General features: G+C 39.3%; 1 long non-coding RNA gene across 1 annotated transcript; it reads left to right on the top strand.

Moving 5' to 3' along the window:
• Nucleotides 1-800: 800 nt before the first annotated feature.
• On the top strand, nt 801-9,371 carry LOC138886490 (uncharacterized). Its single transcript, XR_011405258.1, has 2 exons — nt 801-1,360; nt 9,053-9,371. It is a non-coding gene; the product is annotated as an uncharacterized lncRNA (long non-coding RNA).
• Nucleotides 9,372-11,742: the final 2,371 nt, after the last annotated feature.

The raw sequence follows: 11,742 nt of genomic DNA, 5'->3' as shown, positions 1-11,742 counted from the left end.
ATATTAGTTGTGTTCAATATATATATATATATATATATATATATATTGGTAAGACTAGAAATTTTATAACTTTTCTTAGTAGTTTCTTATATTTTTCCTAGTTTAAAATATGGGAGAAATTCAAAAATAGACAGATTTACAAGTGGTCATTCAAAAATAGCCACAATTTCAAACGTAATCGAAATTTAGCAATTTTTCATGTAAAGATAAATCTGAACGAAAACACTGTTCAAAATCCGGAAAAATACTCCAGCATAATATACTGGAGTTCTAGTATAATATACCGGTCCAACATAATATACTGGAGTTTGGAGCACCAGTGCTCCAGTCTCCAGTATATTATACTGGAGCCAGCAAAGTATACCGGTCCATCATAATATGCTCGAAGTTCATACACAGGTACATCGAACTCCATTATATTATGCTGGATCGGTCTCTGTTGCAACAAAATAGTGGCTATTTTTCATTGACTTGGTAAACGCTGACTATTTTTGAATGACCAATTCGAAAATTGGCTAAACCGTGCTATTTTAACTTAAAATATTAGTGTGATATTGTTAATTTTAGATTACCTTTAAAGAGAAGAGACAAAAAAAGAGCGAATAGAAAAGTGCTACTAGCAAAAGATTCCTCTTTATCTTAAAACAAATAAATTTCAATTTCATGAAAATTCCTCGCCAACACTCTTCCCGCATGTCATTATCACAATAGCACCAACAATTCAATTCCTTTTCTTTTTGTCCTTTTCCTCACAAATTTTAACAATCACACACACTCATGTTTTATCCCTTTAGCACCTGGCACCGAAGATTCCTCCCATTTTTCTCTTTTCCAATTTTTTCTCACTCTCTTTATATTTAATATTCTTCAACTCGCACGTTTAAGCACCCTCACTCAGCCATTTATCTACACACTCATCACCCAATTAAGGGGGATAGAAAAAACTCTATCAGTCTAAGAGCTAAAATAGCTGCACCGCTCTCTTCTTCCGCGTCAACTCATCTATCACCTTCCACCTTAAAACCAGCCCTTTAAACATCCATCTCAAGCCATGATTTACCTAAAAAACTCTAGCAAAAATCATCCTTGAAAGGCAGCTGAAATACCTCCAAAATACACTTGAAAGGCTCTAAAATCAGCCCAGAAAATACAGCAAAATGGAGCCAAAAACAGAGCTTCATTTCAACTCCAAAATAGATGGCTTCTATATCTGTCAAACCCAATTTGAACTTCAAAGTTTGAGGGGTCCGTTTGAGCTTCACGGCGAAGTTTCGAGCTCCATTCAGCGGTCAAGTTCCTATGTTTGTTCGACTTGGAAGTGCAGATGTAGTATCCAAAGTAAAATTTGTCAATATAAAAGGTCCATTTTCTCACTCATTTTTTCTATTAGTTTTATGTAATTAGTTATGATTTTAAGAGTGATATTATCTTTTTGTTATTTTATTCTTACGTATTTGTTTGGTTAGATGATATACTACAGTTTTGATCCAAAAATGATTGTTGGGATCTGCCATTTAAATAATAATCTTTGGAAGCATATATGAATTCATCAGTGAAGTTTGATTTGATTAATTCTTAGTCATTTGCTTTAGTGTTAAAGTAATATTCATGAAAAATGAGTTAATTGCTCTAAAAGTGGAATTCAACAGTTGTCTTTTTGGGGGTTCATTTCATGATAGATCGTGAAGATTCTTTTATTTATGTAGTTTCTGTTTGGAATTAAGCTGCTTTCCTTGGGGGCATTAAAATTGATGAAATAGCTAATTTTGTAATTTGTGACTTGCCAATAAAAGTTAAGTCGCACTTCTTCCGCAAACAATCACATTTTCGTAAACAATCACACTTTAAATAATTAAATATCATGGCTATGGGTACGGTTCCCATGACATAGTTGTGATACGCAACCTTAAATACAAGTACGCGTTCACGCGACTTGACCAATCAACTTCGAATAATAATAATAATAATAAATGTGTTATTAATTGTGTACACGTATGCATGACATGATTCTTGACCCGGGACTACACTGTACATATATTGTCCGCTTTGGGTCCCACCCCCACGATTTTGTTCTCCCCCAGTCCCACTGGGGAAAAGGCTTATGCACATGTAAGTCCAAGTCTTACTAATATAGCCCAGGACTCCCCCTCTATTTTCCAATGTGGGATTCCTATGAGCTACAGTCCCACTGCACTCACCCCACCAACAGAGAACACAACGTCCTCGTGTGGTCCCGGGTCGTTATATTTGGTATCAGAGCACTAGGTTCACTTAGATCTCACGAATCATGAGCAAGTCTAGTAGAGTCCTGCGGATCGGTCAGAGACGTCTGTACTTATCTTCGAGAGGTTACAAGGCTGTTAGGAGCACTTCCCTTCTTGATTCCTCATCGTGCGGTTTGATTCCTTTGAGGCTTATGCCTTTGTTTATTTCCTACTCAATCTTATGCGACATAAAACGCTTGCTATATCGATCGAGAATTGAGAAATTGTAATGGTACTACAGATATGGTGCGGGATGTTCCTCCCTGCGTATTTGATTAGGCTATTATCGTTACGGAAGGCCGTTTTGTCGTTTCTGCTCAGTATCAGTATTACCTAAGGTTTTGAGATTTGGCATTAATTGTTATGACAATTCGTGCGTTGTTATCGCACAGTATTGGTGTAATGGTAGGATGCTTGTCTATGCGTTGAAGTAGTGAATGGCTTGGAAGGATGTTTACTTAATGCAAGATTCAGAGATTCAGAATTTTATTTCCGGTGAAGGAGAAGCAATTGGGCTATGAATGTTCAAGTTTGGTTTGATGGAGTTAAAAAACTTGGTATTTTCGAGCGTGGTGGAATTTTCATCTGTGATGTGGTGTCATTGTCGTTGTTGAATATGTTAAGTTCGCTGGTGTTATGGTTTTCTTTAATTCAACTTTGGGGCAGAGTAGCATATGGGTTCTGTGGTAGGATGACTACACTCATTGAGAAAAGTTTAGAGTGATTTGGGATTCATGGTGGACAGTGATTGGGTCTACGAGCTTAATTTGAAATATTGGCTAGCATAACAGCGGAAGGTTTGATATGACGGAAAGAAGCTGCTTGATATGAAGAAGGATACAACATAAGTTTAAATTGGAAGATATTGTCACACATTTAGTTGATGTCCCTAAGACGTGAATGGATTAGTACAATTGGTGGAGGAGCATGGTCTAATGATGGGCTATGGATGACGTAGTGATTGTACCTCATGTAGTGGCGTTGAAAGATGTTGGCGTGTAATCTTCACATGTGGGTTATCTCCTGTGAGAAGATCAATGGTCGCGTGGTTGGCGAAGCTTCTGCGAAGAATCCTACTGGCTACCGGTAAAGAGGTTGGACATGTGAATGTGGTTAATAATTCAGAGTATTCATAAAGGGTTTTACAGAAAGATTTCGAGGAATTTGGCGGGTTGGTTGTGCAAGATCATGTCGACGATGGAGAAAGAATCTTGGTGGGTTCCAGAGTTATGTAATAAGTGGTTCTAAGCTAAGTGGGAGAGTCTCACCATCTACGATTGAGTCGTATGGTTATCTACTCGTGAAGTTTCGGGTTATCGGCATATTGGTAAGTTATTTCAGCTAAGGGAAAAGAATATATGAGGTAATTTGAGCGAAGGAATTGTTAAAGGTGCGCTATGGTTGGCCTTATTGTCTCGCATTCAGACTTGGGGAAGGACTCAGGATTTATGCCTTGTATAGATGCGGGTTTTAAAGGAAGTGATTCGGCCAGGTGCTTCATCGAGAGGGTATTCACGTGCTAGAAGATTTATGGAGTTGATTATATTCGGGAGCAAGTCAGAGTGGGTGGCTCTCAACAACGGTCCTAATGGATTCAAAAGTTAAAGTGTGGTGCCTAATGGTTTCGAGCCTATAAGTATGGTTAAGAATCGAGCTTTTGTAGGAGATTATGATAAGAGGCTCGGAATGTTCTATGATATTTTCGACTTGCGGTGTAGCATTGGGAGGAAAAGAATGAGAAGAAGACTTCGGATTCGTAGAAGAATGATAAAAATGGGTGTATTAGTTAAAGATACGAATGTGCGTGCAAGGAGGGTGTGAAATGGCTCATGGGTTTGGAGACAATATGGTCTCGTAGAATGGAGTCGCTCAAGATAAGTGCAGATTTAGGTTGGTGATGTAAGGAATGAAGCTATTATTATCTCTAAGGCAAGTTAAGGATGAATTAGAAGAAGTTGGATTGGTTGGCCATGGTTGAATTGGCATAATGGTGGCGGTGATCAGTTCCTTTAGCGTGATTAAGTTATGCATGTGATTTGTGGCGGTACATGGAAGACTTGACAACCGCCGTAATTGATTCCATTTGGAAATATTCAAGTATTATGGCCCGTGATGTGTAGGCGGATCACAAGAGGATTATGGTGGTTTAGACCATTGCTTGAGGATTTGAATGTTCTAAGGTTATGAGAATTCACTTGCGTGATGCTATGGTTCTATTGGAATGAGTTAAGTAAAAAGTTCCTATGTGACAAAGTGTTCACCCTATTAGTGGTTCAGGAGTCGGGATGAAAATTCTTATGCTATCGCATATTAGCATGTTGGGTGCAGTGAGTGGTATGGAATTTGAAAGTGAGGATCAAAGTTGCGGTTCGGTATTGACAAGGATGTCACGAGCTCGGATGAGCAGGAAAGGGATTTGAATGTTTAGAGTAAGCTGGCATTGTCTTCAACATCACCTAAGATCAGTGTTTTGTGAAAAAGGCTTTGCATCCTGGTTAAGAATTCTTAATCGTTTTTCAACGTTAGTGCGGTCGGTGGTATGGACGTATAGACCTATTATCTATTACGAAAGGTCGTGGGAGCCTGCCCCACGGGAAGGTTGTATAAGTGTGGCATGTAGTCACTTGATTGATTGAAGAATTAAACCAAGTATGAAAATTGTGGTGATATCGTTAATTTGAGAATTGATGCCTGGAGGGCACTCGATTTATTGGGTTGTGGACTATGGAGGATTACTCCGGTTATGATGGTTGTTCTTGTGTGTTATGGGAAAAAGGGAGTTATTATGGACCCAGGAAAGATTATAGACCTAGTGCAGTATGATCAGAATCGGCTTGAGGTCTGTGAATGGATTTAAGTATGAATATGGGCTCTATATCAGGCCGGAGGTGTTCATTCCAGCATAGCGCTTTTTATGGAGGAGTATTTAGACGTGGACTGTTATTTCGTCGTCGGCTATTTCATGTAATACTATATTGTGCCGTGTGAGTTGTGAACGGCTCGATAATTTTCTTATGTGTTGAGGTTCCACGTAGCGATGGTGTTATGTGAGCAAGATGGCTCTTTAGTTTTAGAACATATATCGCACCTCAGTTGTACTTGAGTTTGTTAGCTTATGGCGCTATATGTCTCCCCAGGGATGGTATTATGCACTTAGCGTGCTTGTTACCGATATTCGGTATTTTGTTGTAATGAACAATTTAGCTCGGTGTGTATCTCCTTATATAAATTTTATGTGTGGATCGGGTGGCACGCCTCCATGGGTATGTTATTTGGATCGAGTTGCACGCCGCAATAGTGTGATGTTGAGTACAGTTCCCTATACATGTTCTTATGTGTTTTGTTTTCCATTTTCCGAGGAAAGTTCATATTAGTCGCGTGAGTTGAGTAGTCCCTTCCTGAGTTCATTTTCCTTATGTATCACATTCGAGCTTGCAGCCTACTGGCACGTTACGACATCATATGAGACTTTTGATCATGACCGGGGTGGCTTATTGCCTAAGCAGTCCGTAACGGGTGAGACGAGATTATTGGATCTAAGATCAGTACAATCGGATTATATGAAGTATATTAAAGAGCAAAATCATTATTTGGTTCTGAATGAGGTAATGGTTCTTGTCAGAAGTGTAGACTCAATGATTTGTTGACTCGACAGTTGGTTATGAATTTCTATACACATTTTCCGTCATAGTGGTATTGTAAGAGTTAGAGCAAGACCTATATATGTTATGAGGTGCAATGGGAGCATCAGAGTCATGGAAATTTTGGCTATTGTTATCAGAGGATGTTATTATGGTCATATGAGTTATGCAGCGCATAGTGTGAATTCAGAAGAGGTGTGCAGTCATGTCTCGGTGCATCATGTAGTGATCAATACGGTGTTCGTATGTTTGAAACAGGCCTGGTAGATAATTCTGGGTGTTGGAATTGGGTTCTAAGCTTATTTGCTTGAATGGAAGAGAATATCTTCAGATTTGCTCGGGCTGATATGTTCAGCTGAGTTGTGGTAGCACGGGTAGGTGCTCGAGGTGTTAAACAGTGATTTCGAACAACTCCAGCGCAGTTCTCAGCACGTTCGAGGACGAACGTATGTTTAAGTGGGAGAGAATGTAACGACCCGACCGACCGTTTTGAGCTCTAGCACGTCGTTCAGCAGTTTGAGGCCATGAGCAGCTTCACTTCAGGTATTATGACTTGTACGCATGGCCAGAATTGAATTTCAGGAAGTTCGGAGTTGATTTGGAAATAGAATTCTCATTTCGGAAGCTTTAAGTTGAAAGAATTGACTAAGCTTGAATTTTTGAGTAAACGACCTCAGAATCGGGATTCAAAGGTTCCAGCAGGTTCGTATGATGATTTCTGACTTGGGCGTATGTCCGGATCGGGTTTTGAAAGACTCGGGAATGTTTCGATACCTATTGTGGAAGTTAGCATTTTTGGAAGAATTTTATAAGTTTGGGTTGAAGTGCATTTCAGTGTTATCAATGTCTGTTTGGGATTCCGAGTATGAGAATAGCTCCGTATTGTGTTTTTGGTGTTGGGAGCGAGATTGGAAGTGAATTCGGAGGTCCGCGGGTCATTTTGGAATCATTTGGCTAAAGATAGAATTTGAAAGTTTTTGAGGATTTTGACCGGAAGTGGACTTTTTGATATCGGGGTCGGAATCCAATTCCAGAAGTTGGAGTAGGTCCGTAATGTCGAATGTGACTTGTGTGCAAAATTTAAGATCAATGAGATGTGATTTGATAGGTTTCGACATCGAATGTTGAATTTTGAAGTTCTAAATTTAATTAAACTTGAATTGGGGTGTGATTCATGATTTCGATGTTGTTTGATGTGATTTGAGGCCTCAAGCATGTCCATGTTATGTTATGGGACTGGTTTGTGTGATTGGACAGGGCCTCAGGGGTCTCGGGTGTGTTTCGGGGTGGTTTCGGATCATTTCGGGCTATTTTTCAATAGTTGTTGCTGATGTCTGGTGTTGTTCTTCACGTTCGCGAGGATCCTCTCGCATTCGCTAGGATCCTCTCGCGTTCGCGAAGAAGGATTTGGCTTCAGGGACTCTGTTCTCCGCGTTCGCGAAGAGATCCTCGCGTTCACGAAGAAGGAAATCTCTATTGCACAAGTCTGACTTCAAAGGCTCATATCTCGCAATCTATAAGGAATTTGGAGATGATCCAAAATTGAAAGTTGTAGCCTTTTGTGTCTAGTTTGCAGAAAAGTAAACCATTTAGCATTTGAATTTGTGTACCATAAGTTATGGTTGGTATACTACAGGCTGTCCGGGAAGATGAAGAAGAAATTTGTGTTGCACAGGGCTGACTTCGGAAGCTTATATCTCAAAATCTATAAAGAATTGGGAAATGAACAAAATATGAAAGTTGTAGCTCTTGATGTCTAATTTTTTAAACATTAAACCATTTATTATTTGGAGTTTTGTACAAAAAGTTATGGTTATTATACTAGAGGTTGTCTGAGAAGAGTTTGGAAAATGGTTTTTGGGAATTTTTCTTCTTCGCGAACGTGATGGGGGGTCTCGCATATGCGAAGAAGAGTCGTCTGGGCAGTGTATAAGTGTAAAGAAATGGGTTTGGCTCATTTCATCTCATTTCCTCAATGAGAGCCGACTTAGGAGCGATTTTGGAGCTCCATTTTCATCATCCATGTCAAGGTAAGTGATTCCCACCTATTGCAAGTTAATTACTTGGATTATATCTAGATCTTAACATGGAAAATCATGTAAATTAGTAAAAAATTTGGGATTTTGAAGAAAACCTAGGAAATTTGTATTCTTGGATTTTGACCACGATTTTGGACATGAAATTGAGAGACAATTATATATTTGAGTTCGTGAGGTTGTGGGTAAACTTTATCTTCGAAAAATTTCGAAATTCGGGTACATGGGTCCAAGGGCGATTTTGTCAACTTTTCGAGCGGCGTTGGAATTTTATATAAATTGAATTGTTATGAATATTAGGGTGTACTTTCATTGATTTTCCCGTTATTTGGCTAGTTTTAGAGCGTTGGGTCATCGGTTTGAGTTGTCGCAAGGGGCTTGGAAGCTACTTTAAGTCCGGATAGTCTAGGACCCAAAAGCATGCTATACCTAAAATATTTGTAATCTTATTGGCAACTGAAATTGCCTAAATCTTATCGAATTAGTAAAAGAATTTCTAAAAAGGGTTAAACCTCATTTTCTTAAATCGTTAAAAGAGAATTGACTTTTACTTGGATAAATGTTTCTTGATGAATTCTTAATTGACTGTTTGAATGTGTGTATCTATGAGTACATGCGTCGCACGTATGATTCGCGAGTGGGGTAACTCTATTATTTATATTTGACCGTGTCACACGTATGATTTGCGAGCGGGGTAATAGATGCATCTATGGTTCGCGCCATTCGACCCTCTGGCAGTGCACAGTTTAAATATTTTTTGGATCGGGTTGTACGACCTCGACATGAGTTGCGCATGCTTGTAATGCTTGCTTGAGATTTACAAATTGATATTGCCTCCCTGGTCTGAGATAAATTCATAAATAATGGATTATGAATTTGGAGACTTCTAAATATAAAAAGGAATGTTTACTTGTTTCTTGACTTACTTGAGTTTACTGCCGTTTTTAATAAATCCATAATTATTCACATTATTAATATATTATTATTGGACCACTATAAAATATCGAAGTCGACCTCTCGTCTCTACTTCTTCGAGGTTAGACGGGATACTTACTAGGTACACGTTATTTTTGTACTCATACTACACTTGCTATGTATTTTTGTTGCACAGGCACATGTATGTCTAGTGGCCTAGTTGGGTGCAACGGCATAGTTGATACAGAGACTTAGATAAGCTGCACCTCTCGAGACGACCCGCAGCCAGCAGAGTCTCCTTCAGAGTATTGTACTGTATTTTCTTTTCTGTCCAATTTGTATTCCGGACAGTTGTTGTATTGCATTATTTCCTAGAAACTGCTCATGCACTATGACACCGGGTTCTAGGATGATTATGGGGTATTCTGTATTAACTTCTAGACATTCTTTTATTTATTTTGTAAAGATTATTTTTTACTAGCCAAATTGAAGGAAAATCATAGTTTTCACAATTATTTAAACGAGAATTTAATTAGGTATTTATGGTTGGCTTGACTGACCGCGGTGTTCAGTGCCATCACGACCCTTAGTGAATTTTGGGTCGGGACAATACACGTATGCATGGCATGATTCTTGACTCGCAAAATAAAATACGTACGCGTGACTTATTTCAAGATAATTTTCATAAATCTAATCAAGCAATAAAAGCGGACATAGGTAAAACATGAGAACCAATAAAATATAGTTTATTCAAAAATAATATAAGCCAACTGTAGTTAATAAAACGACCGTGCTAGAACCACGAGACTCGGGAAATGTCTTAAACCTTCTCCTCGGTCAACAAAATTTCTATTACGATCCCAAAACCGATCCGGTCGTGATGACGCTTATCGTGAAACTAGACCAGCCAACTCATTTCCAAAATAATCCACATTTCATTTAAAACTTAAGTAAAACCTTTTTTTTAACCGAAATCCGATAAAGATATAAAATCAATATTTAACAAAGCGGAAAATACAAGCCCGACCTCGGGTGTCACTAAGTCATGAGCCATGCTACAATAGTTTTGAAACAAGACAGGACCAAATAGTTCGAGAATAGCAACAAAGTACTAATAGGAAGATAGAGAAGGAGAAAAGCAGAACTACAAATCGCGAGACAGCTACCTCGCAATCTCTGTGAAGTCCGCGACCGGAATAGTCAACACCCGCTACCGTGCCCTGAGATACCTGGATCTGCACACAAGGTGCAGGGGGTAACGTGAGTACACCAACTCAGTCAGTAACAAGTCCAAACTATGGACTGACAAGTAGTGACGAACCAAACTTCAACAGGTAATACAATTAAGCTGCACAGAAAAGTAGACATGTTTGTAGTTCAAGTAAAAACTCAGCAGTAAATAAATACATTCTGAAAAGTACGGAGTATAAAGCTCAGGAATTTCTATGTACCAATGCATAGATAGCATGAACAATGTTCTGGGTACCTCCACTCACAGGTGCTCAACCACTCGGTACTGTATATGGCAATCCGGCCCAGGGAAGATCCATCCCGAAATATATACATATCACTGACCACAGTCATCCAGTACCAAGGAAGGGCATTCCAGCCCTACGGAGAAGATCCATCTCTGGGTATAAATACTGCAAACAAGATCCATGTCCAGGGAAGATCCATCCCTTAATATTATCAACTGCGCTCACTGAGGGTGTAAAGACTCCAGAGGGGCTCATTTCAGCCCAAGCGCTATACAAGCCAACGAAGGCATAATCAATATCCCGCTGCGGCGTGCAACCCGATCCCATACTATCATTCAATATCAAGCTCTCAGCCTCACTTAGTCATCACTCTCTAGTCTCACACATACGGGCTCAAAATGTCATGATACTAGCCCGAACAATGATATGATGTGCCAAATAACAATAATCGAGACTGAGGCATGATATAATACGCATGAACAAGACTGAGTACAGAATATCAATGAAGCTAATGATATGACAGCAAGAAACGACCTCTCGGGTCTCAACAGTATCAGCGTGAAGCCTTAACATAATAATTAACATGATTTACAACTCATTAATTTAATCACATCATGACAACAAAGATATCAACAAGAAAGAGTCACTAAGCGGTGCCATGGAATTATTCAGGCCGCAATTCTCATGGTGCATGCCCACACGTCCGTCACTTGGCATTTTGCGTCACCTCAATAGTAATCATAGAACACATAGTTCGGGGTTTTGAACCCTCAGAACCAAGTTTGGAAGCGTTACTTACCCCAAGCCAAGCCAAAACTCTAGCCCGCGATGCCCTTGCCTCTCAATTCGGCCTCCAAATGCCCCGAATCTTACCAAAATCAGTATACTATCATTAATATACGCTAAAGGAATGCAACCCATACGAAAATTATCAAATTAACACAAAAATCTCGAAATTGGTCAAACCCGACCCCCGGGCCCACGTATCGAAATTCTATAAAAATCACATCATTAGAATCCTTATCCTCCCACGAGTCTATACATACCAAGAACATCAAAATCGGACCTCAAATAGTCCATCAAATCTCAAATGAAAACTCTCAAATTTCAAGCCCCAATCTCCCAATTTCTCTCTAATTTTTCCATTAATTTCATGATTATACCATAGAATAATTGCCACAAACATAAGATACAAGGTCGAAGTAGATTACCTCACTGAAAACACTTCAATTCCTCCTTGAAATTGAAATCCCCAAGCTCCAACTCGGCCAAAAATGGTGAATAAAAGACTGAAATTCGCGAAGTGAGTTTTATATAGTTTCTGCCCAATGATTTTTACACCTGCGGTCCCTTTCCCGCACATGCGGGACGACTTCTGCGGTTTTCACTTATTTTCCCTTAACCGCAT

This window comes from Nicotiana sylvestris, chromosome 2 (genome assembly GCF_000393655.2).
Source record: "Nicotiana sylvestris chromosome 2, ASM39365v2, whole genome shotgun sequence".
In the NCBI taxonomy this organism is placed as follows: domain Eukaryota; kingdom Viridiplantae; phylum Streptophyta; class Magnoliopsida; order Solanales; family Solanaceae; genus Nicotiana; species Nicotiana sylvestris.
Note: the sequence above shows the minus strand (reverse complement) of the source record. Positions and strands in the feature narration are given on the sequence as shown.